This window comes from Bufo bufo, chromosome 1 (genome assembly GCF_905171765.1).
Source record: "Bufo bufo chromosome 1, aBufBuf1.1, whole genome shotgun sequence".
NCBI lineage: Eukaryota > Metazoa > Chordata > Amphibia > Anura > Bufonidae > Bufo > Bufo bufo.
In genome coordinates, this window is record NC_053389.1 from 282,860,648 (window position 1) to 282,882,947 (window position 22,300).

The following is a 22,300-nucleotide window of genomic DNA, read 5'->3' on the forward strand; positions in this document are numbered from 1 at the left end:
CTGTCATGACATTTTAGGCCTATAACCTAAACATATGGCCAGGTCCGTCCAAATAGCATGAATCCGAAACTGTACTTATTAAATGTGCCTGTGGCTCTATTAGCACATAAAACACCTACCTAAGGTGTCCAAGGGGACGTCGCTTCATACAGGGTGCCCGGCTGCAGCCATCTCCGTCTGGTGCCCAGCGCCGCCTCCCACTAGAAATCGCCGCCCTCCCTGTCTATAGTGCCGCCTTCCTCACCTCAGCCCCGCCTCCGATTGCAGAGGCGGGGCTGAGGTGAGGAAGGAGGCGATTTCAACTGGGAAGGCGGCGCTGGGCACCAGACGGAGATGGCTGCAGCCGGGCACCCTGTATGAAGCGACGTCCCCTTGGGCACCTTAGGTAGGTGAATGACAGGTTATAAAAATCTGTTTTATGTGCTAATAGAGCCACAGGCACATTTAATAAGTACAGTTTCGGATTCATGCTATTTGGACGGACCTGGCTATATGTTTAGGTTATAGGCCTAAAATGTCATGACAGAATCCCTTTAAGCCATATGTTGGCTTTAAATTAAAGACTTTGTACACCTTTTTGGAGTAATTTTTTTATGATTGCATTTTACTTATTTTGGGCTAAAAATCATTTTTCCAATTGGTCTTAAAGAGGACCTTTCACCGATCCTGACATTGTGAACTAAGTATCATGACATATACAGCGGCGACCAGGGATCTCACTGCACTTACTATTATCCCTGGGTGCCGCTCCGTTCTCCCGTTATGTCCTCCGGTATGTTTGGGTACTTGGTTATAGTAGGTGGAGTCTGCCCTTGTTCTGCGGGCGTCTCCTTCTCCTAGGCTGTAGCGCTGGCCAATCGCATCGCAAAGCGCACAGCCTGGAGAAAAAAACCTCCCAGGCTGTGAGCTCTGCGCTGCGATTGGCCAGCGCTACAGCCTAGGAGAACTCCGCCTACTATAACCAAGTCCCGAACATATCGGAGGACATAACAAGAGAACGGAGCGGCGCCCAGGAATAATAGTAAGTGCAGTGAGATCCTCGGCGCCGCTGTATATGTCATGATACTTAGTTCACAATGTCAGGATCGGTGAAAGGTCCTCTTTAAATTAAAATAACGAGCCCGTTCTGTCACAAAGGGTTAACAGTTTTTCTAGCTGTGTGAATCATTTTTTTTTTACTTTCACTTTGTGCCCTAATTTTAATAAACCTTATCCCTAATTTAATAAGAGGTCATAAATAATTATTTAAGGCCACATACTTATCAGTAAGATAAGAACTAGTTATTAAATTTGAATATTCAAAGTTAATTTTTTTTTCCAGTAATTTAATTCAATTGAAAAAGTGAAATTCATATTATAGATTCATTACACAGAGGGTGATCTATTTCAAGTGCTTATTTCTTTTGATGCTGTTGATTATGACTTGCATTTAAATGAAAATCAAGTCATTATCTCAGAAAATTATAATATTGTGAAAAAGTTCATTATTGTAGACTCATGGTGTCACAAGCACAGTGATGCCATTGTTTAATAAAACCAGGTATAAGTACTTTGGCAGTGTGGGCAGGTGCCAAGTCCTGCTGGAAAATGAAATCAGCATCTCCTTAAAGCATTTCAGCAGAGGGAATCGTGAAGCGCTCTAAAATTTCCTGGTGGATGGCTGCACCGACTTTGGACTTAATAGAACACAGTGGACCAACTCCAGCAGATGACATGGTTCCCTAAACCATAACTGACTGTAGAAACTTCACCCTGGACCTTTTTCCTTCCACTCAACTCTCCATTAATGTGCTTGGATACAGAACTCTGTGAAAAGCCATCTTCTTTAGCAATGACCTTTTGTGAGTTACCCTCTTTGTGGGAGGGCGGTCAATGACTGTCTTCTGGACAACTGTCAAGTCAGCATTCCTTCCCATGATTGTATAGCCCACTGAACTAGACCAAGGGACCATTTCAAGGTGTTTTGTGTTGCTTAGCTGATTATAGTGCGACACCATGAGCTACAATATTGTACTTTTTCACAATATTCTAATTTTCTGAGATACCAACATTTGGGTTTTTATTAGCTGTCCGCCATAATCATCCACATTAAAAGAAATAAACGCTTGACATAGATGACTCGGTGTGTAATGAATCTATATAATATTTGAGTTTCTCTTTTTTAATTGAATTACTGAAATTAATTACCTTTTCGATGATATTCTTATTTATTGAGATGCACGTGTAGATGATATTGTTGTCTGTAACAACCTGTATTGTAAAACAAATGCATTATTTGTCCTGCACAGTGAGCACTGTAAAAAAAAACTAACAGAATTATTTTTTTTTTTTTCGGTTCATCCCCCCTCACAAAAATAGAATAAAATGTGATCCAAAAGTCACATGTATCCCAAAATGTTAGCAGTGAAAACTAATTGTCTCACAAAAATGCCCACACACGGAAAAAAAAAGTTGTGGGTTTTAGAATATGGCAACATTTTTTTTTTTTTTTTAATTTATTTTTTAAAGATTAAAAAATAAATAATTATTATACATTTCAATAAAGAAAGAAGCAATATACACAGTGCCTCCAACAACAGGTGGCACAGAAAGTGAAACACGTAGATACCTGACCAACGGTGCAATGAACATGGTATGGAATCATTAACTACCCTAGAACCAGACAAAACAATATCCTGAACATAAGGAACAGGGTTCCCAAGGGGAACCAAGTAAAGAGGGTCAAGGAACTACAGAGCTTAAAAAGCCCTAGTAAAAACTTCTGAAGAACGAGATGCATAAGGGAGAGGTGGCAGGGCATGGAACAGGGAAAGAGATGAGGCCTAGGCCACGTGACACATGATTGTGTCGTCACTCGGCCCAGGAAAAGCAGAGATAAGGCTGTGGCGCTCACAGAAACGCTGTTGCCTTTCAAACAGCTGATTTCCCCCCCCCCCCCCCCCCCCCCCACCGTTCTCACCGAGCAGATACTGATGACCTGAGGAAAACCCTTTTAAGTACCAAACTACGGCAGTGTCCTAAGTTAGGCTACTTTCACACTCGCGCTTGGTGCGGATCTGCACAGACGGATCCGTTCAGATAATACAACCGTCTGCATCCGTTGAGAACGGATCCGTTTGTATTATCTTTAACTTAGCCAAGACGGATCCGTCTTGAACACCACTGAAAGTCAATAGAGGTAGGATCCATTTTCTATTGTGCCAGATTGTGTCATAGAAAACGGATCCGTCCCTATTGACTTGCGTTGCGTGTCAGAACAGATCCGTTTGGCTCAGTTTCGTCAGACGGACAGCAAAACACTGCAAGCAGCATTTTGGTGTCCGCCTCCAAAGCGGAATGGAGACTGAATGGGGGCAAACTGATGCATTCTGAGCGGATCCTTTTCTATTCAGAATGCATTAGGGCAAAACTGATCCGATTTGGACCGCTTGTGAGTGCTCTGAACGGATCTCACAAACGGAAACCAAAACGCCAGTGTGAAAGTAGCCTTAAAGGGGGGTTATCCCATCATAATGATCACTGTTAAATCTGTTAATGATTTTGACAGTGATCATTTTTGTAAATATATTTGATTAACCCATTCCCACCGTTTACGAGAAAATTCATCCCCACCTCATTGTTATCATTCAGTCTCCCCTGGTTAATGCCACCGCTCTTCTCCGGAATCCTGGTGGCCGCGCTTACGCAGAAGACTCCTTCTTTTCTCCCGGCCGGGCCGCTCGCTGTCCTGAACCCGCACGCCGCCGCGCATGCGTGATTGTGACTTCCTTTCTGGCCAGAATAGTACAGAGCCGTGAACGCGCAATGCCGGCACTGTATATACTGTGGCCAGGAATAAGTCACCATGGCGCATGCGCCTCGGTCGTGCGCGTTCAGTCCGGCGCGCGGCCCGGCCGGAGAAGACTTCAATCAAGATGAAGCCTGCCCCCAGCCAGATCCAGGCAGCATGTAAGTATGAACAATTTGGCCAAAGTGGGGATAACCCCTTTAATGGCTATCATTAAAAATATAGTGCTGCATTTGGTGGGGTCTTTTTTTTTTTTTTAATAAATCTTTCTAGATATTCTTTTCTTATAAAACATAGACCTGGAGCCTGGCGAGTCCTAAATCCACGGTAAAATCATAGCTGTAAAGTATTGGGAGTTTCAAAATTTGTTACATTGCCCATTATGCCATTGGTGTGAATATTGCCTAGTGCAGAGCAAATCCTTTTCCATGTGACTTACTAACTATAGCCAAATGTAAGATAATGATCTGTTGTCTTATTTTATTGTACAAAGCTCTCAGAACGGCCTGCCATGCCAAACCCCACATAATACTTACTGAATTATTGTTCATTATGCTTTTTCCAGCCTGGTTAGCAATGTGCCAATCTCGTCTGCACTATGGCCTTCCCCGGAGTGCCCTGTCCTCTCCATGTGTTTGAACCACGTTATCGTCTCATGATGCGTCGCTGCCTAGAAACTGGGGACTAAGAGCTTTGGGAGGTGGTTTTATATGAGAGCGGCAAAGAGGGTACTGGTCACACCTCTACTTCAAGGTCTCAAACAATTCCTATCAGTACAGCAACAAACACTACAAATGTACAGAACGAAAACGTATTTTTACACCCATTTTCTGTTTTTCTTCAACTCCTTCTTTTATTGTCCAATAGGGGGCAGTTTAGTACATTTTCATGTTCCACTGCAGCAATGCCTCTTCCAGTATCAGTCAGGCCTCTCTGTATAGAGGGATGGGCGGTCCATGACATGCTGCATTTTGAGTTAATGGGGGAGGTCCCTTGTTCAGGAACTTAGGCTACATTCACATAACCATGAAAAATGGCTGTGTGACGGGCGCTTTTTTTTAACGGTTGTCACATGGCCATTTTCAGAACCGTTGCAGACTATGGGGCTGTTAGTCTCTTCACCATAGTAGAGAACAGTTGCAAAGTAGACCTGTACTGACTTGCATTACACAGACAACCTATTGATATGAATGTGCACAGTGTGAGAGCCCTATTATCCTACGATTTTCTGGCCAATCAGCAGATGAACGAGCAGACTAGTTTGTCGGTTGATGTGCATCTTGATGAAAGATGTCCAATTATTGGCAGCACATCTCCTTGTGTAATCAGGAATGGCTTTCGATAAGGAATAGAACTGAATGAGGGAGGAATGACCGCAGCAGCAATCGTTCCTTCCACATTCAGTTTGCATTGGCCTGCGTAATCGGGCCGGTGCAAACAAGCACTGATGGATGTGTTATCATTCATCAGCGCATGCACTGCCCAAACAGGGCCTTTTATGCAATTTTTATAGTGATGATCTTTTCTCAGTCTGATCGGTGGGGGTCCGACACCTGGGAACCCCACTGATCAGCTGGTTGAGAAGGCAGTGGCGTCTGGCAGTAGCGTAACCGCCTTCTTTCTTGCTTTTCGTAGGCCAGTGACGACACGTTCATCAGTCACATGGTCTAGGAGCAGAACCGCCCCATTGAAATGAATGGGGCACCTGTGCTTGGTGAGCTGTGAGCTCCGCTGCCATCTCAAAACAGCTGATCGGCGGGGTCCCGTGGTCGCACTCCCCACCGATCAGATACTGTACACTTATCCAGGTAAACAAAATCCTGGAAAGCCCTTTTTAATTAACGTGGTTGCCTGAAGTAATTAAATATCTCAAACAAGTCCTTTAATGGCTTAAAATAAAAATAAGGGTGTTATACTCACGCCCTTTCCCCAGTTTCCTTCTCTGCAGCTCTGGTCTGGTTCACCTGGTGCTTTGCTCACAGTGCCGGGATATGGCATGTGACCGCTTGCAGCCAAACTCTGTTCTTACTGTTCTATTGTTGAGGACAATGATTGGCTGCCACCGGTGAGTTACGTTTACCTGCACACCACTCCTGCTTACTCTTTCCCTCTCCCTCTATGATTGATCGGACCAGGCGAGCAGGGGTGCACAGAGTGGCTTGAACCTGCCCTCAGTGCACTTAACTGCTCATTTGCATATGGATTAAAAGTACCTTTTCTCCATGATAAAGCAATAGATCGCTAAGTGAAAGGTTATCTTTACAATCAGCTAAGCTAGAGATACAAGGCATTATGCTTGGTTTAATAGTGACCTTCCTGGTGACAATTTCCTTCTAATGATCTATACATCTATGATTGTTGCTCCTGTACAGCTTTTCGGACTACGGGTGTATGCTGGAGATCCAGCACTTGGACTTTTTGCCAGATGGTCGGTCACTGGTGGAGACAGTTGGTAGAAGACGTTTCCGGGTACTTCAGAGGGGCCTGTTGGATGGATACCACAAAGCAGAGATTAGAATCCTGGTGGACAAGAAGCTGGAGGGCGAGGAATTGCAGGAATACAGAGATTACATGACATGGTGTATACACAGCTATGAGGAATGCTTCTCCCACCACATGGGTAGCCTCCACGGCGAATCTTCACACGTTATGCAAGCCCACCTCCGAAAGAGGACTACATACAGGTCAGTGGTTGGACTGCAGATGAAATGATATAGTGTTCTAGTAGGCCAGCTATTATTATTTTATTTCATTATAATAGTGCAGTGCTGTACAGAGATTGTCATCACTTCACATCACTGCCTGCTCCTACTGAATCCCAAAATTAACCTATGCGGAAATGTTTTTAGCAGGAAATCCCGTGATAACTTCATCCAGCTGTTGACATTGGTCAGACTTGAATCCAGGTACCCAGCGTTGCATGGCAACAACACTTACCATTGTTCTGCCCAATAGCAATCAGGTTGTGCTGATGTTTGCCACAGTCGGTGCTACTGACGGCTGTTTGGTTATAACGGTTTGTCAGACTTCCTGTGACAAAGGGATCAAGATGTTTCATAGAGCCCTTTCATTCTGAAAATTAGTGGAGATCTGAGATCTCAGACTTCAACAATGTAATCTCTTGCACTTATCTATAGCATATCAGAAGATTAATACAACTGGATTTCCCCTTTGAAATGATCAAAAGAGGTATAAAGGAACCCTCTTGGCAGACCAGAGAACATATTAGGAAATTGTGTAATATACAGTATACTAATGAGCGCACACTAGAATAGAGAAACTATGGGGAAATAAAATTGCTCCCATGTAGCTTGCATCCCATAAGCAGGCAATAAGCTGCATTAAATGGCTGTCTATAATCTCCAGTTTCAGTTCACTCACATGCTTGATGTGCTCGCCTGTGTACAGTACTAACCAGCACCTTAGGGACCCAGAAACTTCAGACAGCTCTGCAGCCTGGTTAAATGAGGGCACTGTTAATACTGTTATGTATTGTTAGATTTTCATGGAATTTAAAGGGTTGTCTGCTTAGTCTCTGCTACCAGCCTCTGTCAATAACCGTCACATTGGTGTTTACTTCTGGGGGGGGGCCAATGGACCATATGTCGCTATGGACAAAAAGGATCCATTGGCTGCTGCACAAGGTCGTTTGGGGAGATTAACTAAGCAAAACGCAACAGAATTCTGGCGCCGTTGCAAAAAATAAAAAAAAAAGCCTGATGGATGTTTTACATGCCATATTTTTTCACCCTATAAGACACACCTGTCATAAGACGCATCTAGGTTTTAGAAGAGGAAAATAAAAAAAGTATATTCTTCATCAGACCTCAGATAAGACCCCTAATGTTAATCATACCTAATCTTAGGCACCAATCAAACCCCCAGTGTTAATCAGACCTCAGCTTAGAGCTCTAATCAAACCCCCAATGTTAATAAGACCACATTTATACCTCAGCTCAGACCCCCAATGTTAATAAGACCACATTCAGACCTCCGCTCATACTCCTAATGTTCATAAGACCCCCCGGTCAGAACTCAGATCAGACCCCCAGTCAGAACTCAGATCAGACCCATAGTGGGAAAAAGACCACCATTCAGACCTCAGATCAGACCCCCAATGTGAATGACCCCCAATCAGATCTTAGATCAGACCCCCCAATGTGAATAAGATCCCCATACAGACCTCAGATCAGACTTCTTAGTTTTCCTGCCATGCTGTGCTGTCACGCTGTGTGCAGGTCACAGACAGCGTACTGAGCCCTGCAGGAGAAGACCAGGAAGCAGTGAGTGCAAAGCCCACACGGAGAGCACTACATTCACTGCTTCCTGGTCCTCCAGTATTAATGAGTGCTTCCATAATGGAAGCACTCATTGGTACTCGCCCTTCAAGATGCACTGACATTTTCCCTCCATTTTGGGGTGAAAAAAAGTGCATCTTAGAGGGCGAGAAAATACTGTACTTTTTGTGCCTCTCTAGACCATGTCTGGAAAAGGGGTGTGGCTTAGAGAAGAGGCATGGAAATGGGGCATGAACATTGGCGTAAACCAGCCAAGGGGCCTCGTAGGAAAGAGGTTAACATGTCTAGCAAGATGCATCAAACGTATCATACAGCATAAGCAGCTGTGATAACTTTGGCGCATCTTCTGCCTTTATGCTTGAGAACGTAAACCAAGGGACCATAGCTAAAATAAATTATAACGTTTATGTATTTCTGTTTGGGAGATTTTCAATGGATTTTGGTTCAGAGATCCTGTTTTGTCTATGCCCCTACTTTATCTCCATGACTTCCATGGCACAACACCTCCTTTCGTCTGTACTCGTTGCAAATGACCTATTGTAATTTGCTATGGTAAGATCTAACGGGATGCCTCATCCCATTGCGCACCCATTTGTGTTCTGGGCATCCGGGTTTCTTCTCAGCCTTTGTTAAACACACACTGTTCTAGCTCCACATTTTATTACTGTCCCACATGTTTCTCTGCAGGTACAGCAATGATTGTTAAGCCGCACGCAGCAATGCCACTGCGCATTAATCTCATCCTGCCGTACCAGTCGTAAAAGTCGATTGCAAATTTTTCTTGTCACTCTCCAAAAATACAAGCCTCATTTATTCCAAAAATGAGAGCCTCACATTCAGAAAACACACAGTTGTTATGAATAATGTCAATATTGCTACAGACTGTTCTTATTAAATTACGCTGGTAATGAGCAGACGCGGTAAATGTGATTGCCGGGGGAACCAAGCTTACGGCTGTCATCAGTGTGATTCTAAGATTGCAGTGCAAAGTTATTATTTTCTCGCCACCCAAAGCTGCCCAAAGGACATCATTTCTGGTCGGATGGAGTGGCAATCTCATGTGTATGATTGCTGGCAGACCCCCATGGCCAGTCATACTTGGGTGGAGAATGTTGGCTCTGATCTTGCTGTTTTTTTTTTTGTATATGATCCAATTTTTTTATACCTGGCACTGGAGTATCTGGCAACCACACAACCCTCCATGTTCCATTGGTATAACGTGAATATTTGGGAGAATCAGTTATGATAACCCTTAGGCCAGCAGTTGTTAAGTCGTTCCATCTCTGAGAACCGTTGTCTCCTACCTCTGTTGTTCAAAGTTAAAGGAGCTTCTGCAAATGAATACATTTGAATGGGAATTATACACTCACCTAAAGAAATTATTAGGAACACATACTAATACGGTGTTGGACCCTGTTTTGCCTTCAGAACTGCCTTAATTCTAAGTGGCATTGATTCAACAAGGTGCTGATAGCATTCTTTAGAAATGTTGGCCCATATTGATAGGATAGCATCTTGCAGTTGATGGAGATTTGAGGGATGCACATCCAGGGCACGAAGCTCACCGTTCCACCACATCCCAAAGATGCTCTATTGGGTTGAGATCTGGTGACTGTGGGGGCCATTTTAGTACAGTGAACTCATTGTCATGTTTCAAGAAACCAATTTGAAATGATCGAGCTTTGTGACATGGTGCATTATCCTGCTGGAAGTAGGCCATCAGAGGATGGATACATGTTCTCATTCTGTTTACGCCATAATTCGGACTCTACATTTGAATGTCTCAACAGAAATCGAGACTCATCAGACCAGGCAACATTTTTCCAGTCTTCAACAGTCCAATTTTGGTGAGCTCGTTTAAATTGTAGCCTCTTTTTCCTATTTGTAGTGGGGATGAGTGGTACCCGGTGGGGTCTTCTGCTGTTGTAGCCCATCGCCCTCAAGGTTGTGCGTGTTGTGGCTTCACAAATGCTTGCTGCATATCTCGGTTGTAAACGAGTGGTTATTTCAGTCAACGTTGCTCTTCTATCAGCTTGAATCAGTCGGCCCATTCTCCTCTGACCTCTAGCATCCACAAGGCATTTTTGCCCACAGGACTGCCGCATACTGGATGTTTTTTCCCCTTTTCACACCATTCTTTGTAAACCCTAGAAATGGTTGTGCGTGAAAATCCCAGTAACTGAGCAGATTGTGAAATACCTCAGACCGGCCCGTCTGGCACCAACAACCATGCCACGCTCAAAATTGCTTAAATCACCTTTCTTTCCCATTCTGCACATTCAGTTTGGAGTTCAGGAGATTGTCTTGACCAGGACCTCAGCCCTAAATGCATTTTAAAGCAACTGCCATGTGATTGGCTTGACTAGATAATTGCATTAATGAGAAATAAAATAGGAGTTCCTAATAATTCTTTAGGTGAGTGTATACCATATTTTTTCAGACTATTAGGCCTCTTTCACACAAGCGTGTCCGGATTAGGGCTGGAGGCGTCCCGGGGCATTGCGGCAAACCTGCGCGAGTAGGTACCCAATTGCAGTCAGTTTTGACTGCGAGATAGCGTTCCGTTCATTTTTTATCACGCGGGTGCAATGGTGTTTTGGCACACGCGTGATAAAAACTGAATGTGGTACCAAGACCCGAACTTCTTCACAGAAGTTCAGGTTTGGGTTTCAAGGTTCGTTGGAGATTGTATTATTTTCCCTTATAACATGGTTATAAGGGAAAATAATAGCATTCTGACTTCAGAATGCATAGTACAATAGGGCTGGAGGGGTTAAAAAAAAAAAAAAAAAAAAATGTAACTCACCTTAATCTCTGTTCTCGCAGCCCGGCTTCTCTTCTGTCTTCATCTGTGAGCAATAGGACCTTTGATGACGTCACTGCGTTCATCACATAGTCCATCACATGATCCATCACCATGGTAAAAGATCATGGTGATGAGCGTAGTGACGTCATCAAAGGTCCTATTCCTCACAGATTAAGACAGAAGAGATGCTGGCTGCGCGAACAAGTGGATTAAGGTGCGTTTAAATTATTATTTATTTATATTTTAACCCCCTCCAGCCCTATTGTATTATGCATTCTGTATTCAGAATGCTATTATTTTCCCTTATAACGTGTTATAAGGGAAAATAATATGTTTGGGTCCCCATCCCGATCGTCACCTAGCAAACCGTGCATGAAAATCGCACCGCATCCGCACTTGCTTGCGGATGCTTGCGATTTTCACGCAACCCCAATCATTTCTATGGGGCCCTGCGTACGTGAAAAACGCACAAAGAGGAGCATGCTACGATTTTCACGCAACGCACAAGTGATGCTGTGAAAATCACCGCTCATGTGGCACGGCCCCATAGAAATGAATGGGTCTAGATTCAGTGCGGGTGCAATGCGTTCAACTCACGCATCGCACCCGCACGGAAATCTCATCCGTGTGAAAGGGGCCTAAGACGCACCACAGATTTTGACAACAGAAAATAAAAAATAAGTAGAATTTTTATTAAATCTTCCCTGGTAGTTTAACAGAGTGCTGGCATCAAGGTCACTAATTTTTGGGGTGTTAGCATGGTGGGGGTTAATAGTTTGTCACCCTCCTGTTGATCTTATTGTGTCATCTGCGGACCATTGTAAGAACAGCATGGTGCTATGTGGTCACTTCTTTTAAATGTATCCAAGTAAAAGGGTCCATTCACACGTCCGTGTGTGTTTTGCGTATCCACGTATCCGCAAAACACGGACATCGGCGATGTGCGTTCCGCATTTTGCGGACCGTACATCACCGACACTTATTAGAAAATGCCTAAACTTGTCCGAAATTGCGGCCAAGAATAGGGCATGTTCTATTTTTTTCAGGAACGGAATTGCGTTTCCGTAATTCCGGATCCAGGCAGCACATTGTGCTGCCCCATAGAAATTAATAGGTCCGCAATTCCGTTCCACAAAATGCGGAACAAAATTGCGGACGTGTGAATGGAGCCTTGGGCCTCGTGCACAGCACTGTGTTTTTGCACACATACCCATTTATTTAATTTCTATGGGTCCGCAAAGAAAAAAAAGCACACTGATGTCTGTTCCGTAAATAATAGAACATGTCCTATTTTGTCCACAAGGTGTTTGCGGACAAGAGTAGTCATTTATTTTGATGGGAGTGAGAAGAATGTGGATTGCACACTGAAGGTGTCAGTATTTTGCAGTTCCATGTTTTTTGGACCACAGACTGTCTGTAGTTTCTCGCCTTGCTTGTTCTGCTAGATTATTTATTTTATCCTGTCCGTCAGCATAATATACAGTACACACACATCTATGCTTCATGCACACACAGCTCTGCTACACACACACACATAAGGTCTGCTTCATGCAAACCCTGATATATCGACAGAACTATTTTTTCCGTCATGTATAACGGAACAAAACGGAACAGTTATTTGTGGCCATAGACCTGTGTTAGGACTGAGCAAAACGGAATGCCTCTTAAAGGTTTCCGTTTTGCAGTCCCTTCCTAAAACTGCATTATATTCTGTTATAACCGGGCCATATAACGGAATTCCATAACGCGAATGCGATCCCGCCCTTAAAAGTCTTGTCATGGGTCACCTTCGTTCAGCATGAGACATTGTCATCCACCCAATGAGAGATGTCTTTATATGAGAGGATGGTGGCTGTATATAGCATTGACCAGATGTGTATGAGATCTTAAATCCTTATAATTACAAGCATCAGACATGGAATGACGTTTATGATGACCGTATTCAATTATTTATAGCCTATTTTTTTGGAGGGGGGGAATGCCCACCGGCCCCATTGACTGTAATGGGGGCCAGCAGAGATCGGACTGCAACCCAGCAGATATGCTGAGAATCGGCTGGATAAATAGCCGTTTTAGTCTGGCCGATTCTTTGCATATTTGCCGGTTTGCAGTCAGATCTCAGTTGGTTTTAGGCAGCGACCAGCAATGCCGGATCTAAAAAGCTCTGGCCATCTGTTCCTTCCGAAACAGCCTGCCGAATCTCTGAACCCAAGTGTGAAACTAGCCGTAAACAAACTGCAGCTGAAATCCCTGGGTAAGGGGCTGCAGGGTTCTAGATGACCCTAAAAGGGGTCTCAGGGAATGATTTCAACTGGCTGCTAGGTTTTCTGTTGTCAGCCATTCAGGCAGGTAAACGTTAATATTTTTTAATGTCTGTCCTAATGATCGCTACTTGACATATCAATGACAGCCATTGCACCCCTTTGAAGAGCTAAGTTTAGTGTCTCTTCTCGGGGAAATGACTTGAGTCGGCCATGATGTTCCTGCTGCCTGCATAGTAGCAGGTGTGTGATTGTGGAACACACGTATGCTCACACACTGTGTATGTACAAGTATACACATGCTACTGTGCAGGCAAGAGGAAGAAAAAACAGGTCCCTGTTGCCATCACTAACCCAGCAATGGATTAGTGGTAATCCAGGAGAATGTCAGGATCCCGAATAGAAATATGGGATTATAATCATAGGAGTTTTGGCGGGAATTTTTTCCCGCCAAGAAAGTGAGGTTCAGGACTAAAAATAGGAAGGTTACCGGGCAGAGTAGCAGAGGTCATTGATTGGGTCAGGGAGGGACCTATGGAATTCCGTTGCCGGGCAGAATGGAGTAGGGATGCCCAGCAACAGGTATAGGATTGGCTGGGAGTTCTGGGCTGGGACCAGGCTAGGGTTATAAGAAGCGGTGTCTGACAGCCGTGTGCTGCCAGACGAGTACCTGAGGAAAGATTGCTGCCCTTCCCTCTTTTTTATTTTTGTCACGGCTGCTTTATTAGAAGGAGGGTAAAAGTCGCTCACTGATAAGGTGAGCGGACGAGTGAGTCAGTAGTTTAGGTCGAGCTTATGCTGGTCGTACTTATTGGTTTGTAATAAGATTTTGATTTGATTTATTTTTATGATGATTTATTGTTAATGTAACTTTAAAGGGCTTTTGTCACCCCCCAAAACTCATTTTTCATTTTTGGGCATATTAAAATCCTATTGGATGACTATTCCCTATATAGGCTCTTACTTGTTCTGTGGCTTCGTTTCATTAAAAATCGAGCTTTTAAAATATGCAAATGACTTCACTACCAGCAAGTAGGGCGTCTACCTTGCTGGTAGCCACCGCATCCTCCTTTTAAACCCCCCCCCTCCTCCAGTTGCTTGACAGGCCAGCGAGCGCTCTCCTCCAGCTGGCCCTATCAGCATTTCAAATCCCGCGCCCTGCGCCTTACGTGTCTTCATTCGGCGCAGGCGCTATGAGAGAAGGACGCTCGCTTCCTCAGCACTCCCTCAGTGCGCCTGCGCCGATGACGTCACCTCTAAACCTGAAAGAGAATGCGTCATCGGCGCAGGCGCACTGAGGGAGTGCTGAGGAAGCGAGCATCCTTCTCTGAGCGCCTGCGCCGAATGAAGACACGTAAGGCGCAGGCGAGGGATTTGAAATGCTGACAGGGCCAGCCGGAGGAGGAGAGCGCTCGCTGGCCCTGTCAATCAACTGGAGTAGGGGGCGGTTTTTTAAAAGGAGGATGTGGCGGCTACCAGCAAGTAGACGCCCTACTTGCTGGTAGGGAAGTCATTTGCATATTTTAAAAGCTCGATTTTTTTTTTTTTTTTTTATGAAACGAAGCCACAGAACAAGGTAAGAGCCCTATATAGGGAATAGTCATCCAATAAGGATTTTAATATGCCCAAAAATGAAAAATGAGTTTTGGGGGGTGACAGAAGCCCTTTAAGCTAATCTTTAATAAAGATGGCCGTGCCTTATTTATTCCACCCATTAAGGTGTCCACGGTGTATTTTGTATTGATTATGCTATTGGGTATTTGGTTATAGGGTTTGGGTATGATTTATTATCCCATGGTCTACTCGTCTGGGAACTCTCCCCTCGGGACAATGCAGACTAGGCATGAACGCTTTATTGTACTCTGGAAGACACTGTGTACATATATAAAAGATAGAAGTAAAATAATAAAGTATTTGGTGACTTCTATAATTTCGGGTGGAGTTAACCTTGAAAAGCAAATAATGTGTTTGTGTATACTGTTGTATTATCATTACTGTCTGTTAGAAAGAGGTTAAAGGCAGATGTTAGCAGACTCGTTGCACCGTGTTGAGTTGCTCCCCCTGCTCGCACCCCTGGCAGTCCTTCTCCTTGCCCACACTGTCTGCTGCTGAAAGCAAGATTGACTGCTGCTGTCCTTAAAAAGCCGCCAGGTGCTTGCAAGCAAATGACTGGAAAATGTTCTCAAAACCAAAAATAGCATACTTAAAGACTCCGAGGGGACACTTCCACCCAAACAGGGGATTATAAATGACTGTTTTATTTTTTTATTTATTTTTTTCTTATTTTGTTTTTTTAATATTCTGGAATTAAGGAATACAGTAGACATGTCAAAGTAAAATGTACACTCAACAGGCTGAATTGTAATCCAAACGCTGGCACTAATGTCCTAGGTTCTATAATTATATTGCATCTTGATGGCATGTCTGATCTACATTCTACCTGTATATCAGGACTACTAAGATTTTCTGACAGTGTCCTATGGTATCCTATTAGGGGCCTTATCAAAGAGGCCCTCTTTAATGAAAAATCAGATTTAATAATGCCGGATGTAATGTGGGTTTAAATGGGTTGAATCATTTCAATTTACTATCTCTCTTCTATGCTGTGAACAAAGGGCAATATCCGGCTTTGAGCTGAACATTCAAAAATGTCTGCTGCTTGTAAATATCAGCAGCAAGAGAATGCTACATACAGTAGGGCATTAAAGGGGTTGTCTCAGTTGTTCATTTTGAAACTACTGGTCTGGGTCTGGACACATCCAGTAATTTGCTGATTTTTGACAATGGCACTTCCAGCCAGACCGTTTTTTTTTCTCTTGCAGCTAAAGAGTAGATGGCTGTCCATGTCCCATAGGTCAATGTCCACCCATTTAGGTGAGACCCCAATGATTGATGGGTTAAATTGTTATATTACTTCAGCTCAGGTCCACTTCATCTTCCATTGTGACAGGGCAGATTTACATATTTAATTTTAGAAATTATTGCGAGGTGCCTTTATCTTGTCTTTTTTATTTTGCAGGCTTCACCAGATGGTTCCTAAACTGGTGTTGGTGGCTCCTGTCCGCGTTAACCCTTGGATCCAACATACCAGATGCTGATTCTCTCCATGACCTCGTTAAAAGAAAGACTTTTCCACTTGAAGCACATTCTGTCTGTGTTCCTCCAGAACAGGTCCTAGGAATTTGATCATTGTCCTACAGCCTTTCTTAGAAGTGCCGTCCGACCATTGTAAAAATAAGGGATTATGGTGCTTACAGGGTTCTTCTGCTGTCACTTGTGATTCACTGCCACAGCCAATCGTAATTACTGGAAAGCTTGACCATAGATATAAAGAAGATGTGATTTAAGACATCTGGTGACACAGTGACATCTCTTTTAGGTCAACATCATCAATAATGCTTAATTTGCTTAATGAACCGTTATATTTTTTGAATTATATTAAAGTGGCGCAAGGTGCCTGAGCCCCTGGTGGCCCCTTTTTTTCTTATCGACTAGAAAATCAGTGGCCATATTCTGCAGAATGATTGTGCTATACCTTTACGCTGTGTTTTGCTTGATTTAACTGAGTTATCCGGGCAACAGATGATCTATCCTCAGGTCATCGGTATAAGATCGACGGGGGTCAGCTGTTTAAAGGGCCGGCAGCTTTGTCCACTTCAGTGTTTACCTGCACGATATCTACAGTGTAGTGTAATAATCACATCTGTTCGTCCCATTCAAGTGAACGGGAGAGGAAGCTGTAATTACACCGCACCACCACTACAAGGGAGAAGTGAAGAGGATGCAGGGCTTGCCCAAGTGCTGTGCCCACTTCAAACAGCTGATCGAGCGAGAGTGCCGGGAGCTGGGCCCCCATTGATCTGATATTGATGACCTGTCCTGAAGATAGGTCCATCGATATCTGTAGCCCAGACAACCACTTCTATACTTGGTTGTTCTAGATTTGTTCTTTGTCCTGTTTCCATGCAAAGTAACCATGCCTAGCTTGTAGAAGGAATGGATTTTTGTGAAGCTAGGCACCACTGTGTCCAGCAGGCAACTCTTGCACTTTATCAAACAACTTTCTACTAACAGCTGTCTTTTGTCTGTTGTATTGTCTGTATTGTTCTGGGAAAACAAAAATCCCTACAATGTGAACCCTTAAACTCATAATAAACAGGGTTTTCAGTTGTACTAGAATTTACAAAATGGCTTTTATTGAAAATGATTAATATTTCTTTACCCTATGGTGCTATGGATCCATTAAGTGTTACTGACCCGGATGTAAAATGTTATTTGCCTTTTGTGTTGCTTCTTAAGGGGGACACTTTCAATCAAATCACATACTTATTAACAAACATGTATGTGATAATTTTAAGTAATAAAAAAAAAAATGGGTAGATGATTTTTTGAATAGAATTTTTGAAGTTACTCCATGTGTGCTAGTTTTCAGTTAATCTTGGGTTTTTAACATAGTAAAGAGTGTCACTTAAAGAGGTTCTCCGGTCATTTCCAGTAGTAAAGAGGGAAGATGTTTCACATAGTACTTACCCCTCTCTTGTTCCCCCGATACTGCCGTCTCACTGCCGCTCACACACCCTGCAGGCTCTTCTGCCAGGGTCCCGATCTGTTGTGGCCACTTCTTATCTTGTACAGCTGCATAGTCTTCAATGCAGGAAAAGAAACAGCCACATCTGGTCCCAGGCAGAAGAGCCCACAGCGAGCACAGCGAAGATGGCGGTATTGGGTTGTAAGCTAGGGTAAGTACTGTGAAACATCTTACCCTTCACAGGTTAGTACCATGGAAATTACTGAGGAACCCCTTCAAAGCGGCTCTGTCACTAGATCACCCCTATTAAACCAGGCACCCAATCTCACCCTAACAGGGCCCTGCAGATAGTGTCAGAAACACGGATGGCATATTCCTTCCCAGATGAAGGAATAGGAGACCCTCTCAGGCCTAATTCAGGAGGTAGGGGGAAAACAACAAAGAAGATACACTTTACTTCCAGAAGTATGTGGACGAGCAGGAACTCGGAGAGAACCGACACCAGGACTTCCACAAACAAAGAGCTATCAACTGTATAGCATGATGGGTTAGGCAAGACTAAATAGAGGTGAAGGGAATGACCACTTAAGCTACACCTGAGACAAGAGGTGTGGTCATCCCTAGCAACAAAACAGAAAGGTGAAACATAGAAACTGTCAATCACTTGCAGCCAGTCTCCTCGAGCTTCTAGCCCTTGTCACAGACGGGACCGTGACATAACTACATTAAGTTGTCAGGCAGTTTGTCTCAAATTACTCAGGTCTTCAGACAAGACGCACTGAGTGGAGGGCAGGGTAATGGAAAAGGAGGCTTTGTAATTCTGAACAAGCTTGACAAATCTCAGGAGTCAAGTCATGTAGAATAACTGCATGTAATTTTAGTAGTTAGTATAAAAATTATAAAAGTATAGTCAAATTATACAACAGGCTTCTCCTTTATTTGACTACTTCCGCTTTTCTTGTAACGTATTGTTGCTATAGAAACAGTAACTACAGGTTCCGATATGTAGAAACATTTAAGTAGTCACTACCATTCCAACAAACTTTGCACAAATAGTAGGAATATAAGAAGCATTCTTCCTCGTCTCTCCAAACAGCTCTATTGACAGCATGGGTGTCTCTAGCTACACCTTTTTTGTCTCTCTAACTTTAGATCATGCCGTCTCACCCTCCTCTCCACAGTCTATGGGCAACGTGCAAATCTGACCCTTCAGTGAGGTGACAGTCATCTTGTCTCTCAACACAGACCTAGCAGAGCAGTTTATTTTTGGAGGAGCTTGGAAGGAAAAAGAAGCATTTTTTTTCCTCTGATAAGATATATTACAAAGTTTCTTATATTCACCTCTACGATAGTTTTTTTTTTTGAAAAGTTTATTGAAATGACAGTCATCATTTGAAATGTTGCTAAGTAGCATTCAGCGAAGTGAGCTTCGAATATATGGGCTACGCCGAGGAGAAATTCGTTATCACCAAAGTCGCAACGAGACTTTGTTGAATAACTTCGGCCATTGATTACTTGAAAACCATTTTAAAACTTGAATCCGAAGTCGGCTGGGTTAAAAATTGAAGTCCGAAGTTATTCACCCAAGTCTCACAAGACTTTGGAGATAACGAATTTCACCTCGGTGGAGCCCATATATTTGAATGCTGTATGGAGACGGATCTCTGAACAGCATTCAAATGAAGTTTTGACCAAAGTGACTTTGGATCTATGATCTGAAGCTCGCTTTGCTCAACACTATTGTAAGTATGCTATGTAGTCAGCAAATCAATTACTTTTGTTATTTTCTATGCTGTTTTTTGTTTTTTTTTTGCACTGTTTATGATAAAAACTTCCTGTTGCAATTTAGAAATTGTCATTGTGCAGGTTTGCTGCTGTTGACAGATCTTTTATAGTTTGTGTATTTCTCTTTTTAACCACTTCAGCCCCCAGTGCTTAAACACCCTGAAAGACCAGGCCACTTTTACACTTCTGACCTACACTACTTTCACCGTTTATTGCTCGGTCATGCAACTTACCACCCAAATGAATTTTACCGCCTTTTCTTCTCACTAATAGAGCTTTCATTTGGTGGTATTTCATTGCTGCTGACATTTTTACTTTTTTTGTTATTAATCGAAATTTAACGATTTTTTTTGCAAAAAATGACATTTTTCACTTTCAGTTGTAAAATTTTGCAAAAAAAACGAGATCCATATAGAAATTTTGCTCTAAATTTATTGTTCTACATGTCTTTGATAAAAAAAAAATGTTTGGGTAAAAAAAAAATGGTTTGGGTAAAAGTTATAGCGTTTACAAACTATGGTACAAAAATGTGAATTTCCGCTTTTTGAAGCAGCTCTGACTTTCGAGCACCTGTCATGTTTCCTGAGGTTCTACAATGCCCAGACAGTACAAACACCCCACAAATGACCCCATTTCGGAAAGTACACACCCTAAGGTATTCGCTGATGGGCATAGTGAGTTCATAGAACTTTTTATTTTTTGTCACAAGTTAGCGGAAAATGATGATTTTTTTTTTTTTTTTTTTTTTTCTTACAAAGTCTCATATTCCACTAACTTGTGACAAAAATAAAAACTTCCATGAACTCACTATGCCCATCACGAAATACCTTGGGGTCTCTTCTTTCCAAAATGGGGTCACTTGTGGGTAGTTATACTGCCCTGCATTCTAGGGGCCCAAATGTGTGGTAAGGAGTTTGAAATCAAATTCTGTAAAAAATGACCTGTGAAATCCGAAGGTGCTCTTTGGAATATGGGCCCCTTTGCCCACCTAGGCTGCAAAAAAGTGTCATACATCTGGTATCTCCGTACTCAGGAGAAGTTGGGCAATGTGTTTTGGGGTGTCATTTTTACATATACCCATGCTGGGTGAGATAAAATATCTTGGTCAAATGCCAACTTTGTATAAAAAAAATGGGAAAAGTTGTCTTTTGCCAAGATATTTCTCTCAACCCAGCATGGGTATATGTAAAATGACACCCCAAAACACATTCCCCACCTTCTCCTGAGTACGGAAATACCATATGTGTGACACTTTTTTGCAGCCTAGGTGGGCAAAGGGGCCCATATTCCAAAGAGCACCTTTCGGATTTCACAGGTCATTTTTTACAGAATTTGATTTCAAACTCCTTACCACACATTTGGGCCCCTAGAATGCCAGGGCAGTATAACTACCCCACAAGTGACCCCATTTTGGAAAGAAGACACCCCAAGGTATTCGTGAGGGGCATGGCAAGTTCCTAGAATTTTTTATTTTTTGTCACAAGTTAGTGGAAAATGATGATTTTTTTTTCATACAAAGTCTCATATTCCACTAACTTGTGCCAAAAAATAAAAACTTCCATGAACTCACTATTGCCCATCAGCGAACACCTTGGGGTCTCTTCTTTCCAAAATGGGGTCACTTGTGGGGTAGTTATACTGCCCTGGCATTCTAGGGGCCCAAATGTGTGGTAAGGAGTTTGAAATCAAATTCTGTAAAAAATGACCTGTGAAATCCGAAAGGTGCTCTTTGGAATATGGGCCCCTTTGCCCACCTAGGCTGCAAAAAAGTGTCACACATCTGGTATGTCCGTACTCAGGAGAAGGTGGGGAATGTGTTTTGGGGTGTCTTTTTACATATACCGATGCTGGGTGAGATAAATATCTTGGTCAAATGCCAACTTTGTATAAAAAAATGGGAAAAAGTTGTCTTTTGCCAAGATATTTCTCTCACCCAGCAGGGGGTATATGTAAAATGACACCCCAAAACACATTCCCCACCTTCTCCTGAGTACGGAGATACCAGATGTGTGACACTTTTTTGCAGCCTAGGTGGGAAAAAGGGGCCCATATTCCAAGAGCACCTTTCGGATTTCACAGGTCATTTTTACAGAATTTGATTTCAAACTCCTTACCACACATTTGGGCCCCTAGAATGCCAGGGCAGTATAACTACCCCACAAGTGACCCCATTTTGGAAAGAAGAGACCCCAAGGTATTCGCTGATGGGCATAGTGAGTTCATGAAGTTTTTATTTTTTTGTCACAAGTTAGTGGAATATGAGACTTTGTATGAAAAAAAAAAATAAAAAAAAAAAATCAGCATTTTCCACTAACTTGTGACAAAAAATAAAAAAATTCTAGGAACTCGCCATGCCCCTCACGGAATACCTTGGGGTGTCTTCTTTCCAAAATGGGGTCACTTGTGGGGTAGTTCTACTGCCCTGGCATTTTCCAGGGGCCCTAATGTGTGGTAAGTAGGTAAATGACCTGTGAAATCCTAAAGGTGCTCTTTGGAATGTGGGCCCCTTTGCCCACCTAGGCTGCAAAAAAGTGTCACACATGTGGTATCGCCGTATTCAGGAGAAGTTGGGGAATGTGTTTTGGGGTGTCATTTTACATATACCCTTGCTGGGTGAGAGAAATATCTTGGCAAAAGACAACTTTTCCCATTTTTTTATACAAAGTTGCATTTGACCAAGATATTTATCTCAACCCAGCATGGGTATATGTAAAATGACACCCCAAAAACACATTCCCCAACTTCTCCTGAGTACGGCGATACCAGATGTGTGACACTTTTTTGCAAGTCTAGATGCGCAAGGTGCCCAAATTCCTTTTAGGAGGGCATTTTTAG

The 22,300-nt window shown here is 42.9% G+C and overlaps 1 pseudogene; it reads left to right on the top strand.

The window, feature by feature from the left end:
• The window catches only part of LOC121007924, a 74,641-nt pseudogene extending 57,462 nt beyond the window's left edge, over positions 1-17,179 (top strand).
• The last annotated feature ends 5,121 nt before the right edge of the window (positions 17,180-22,300 follow it).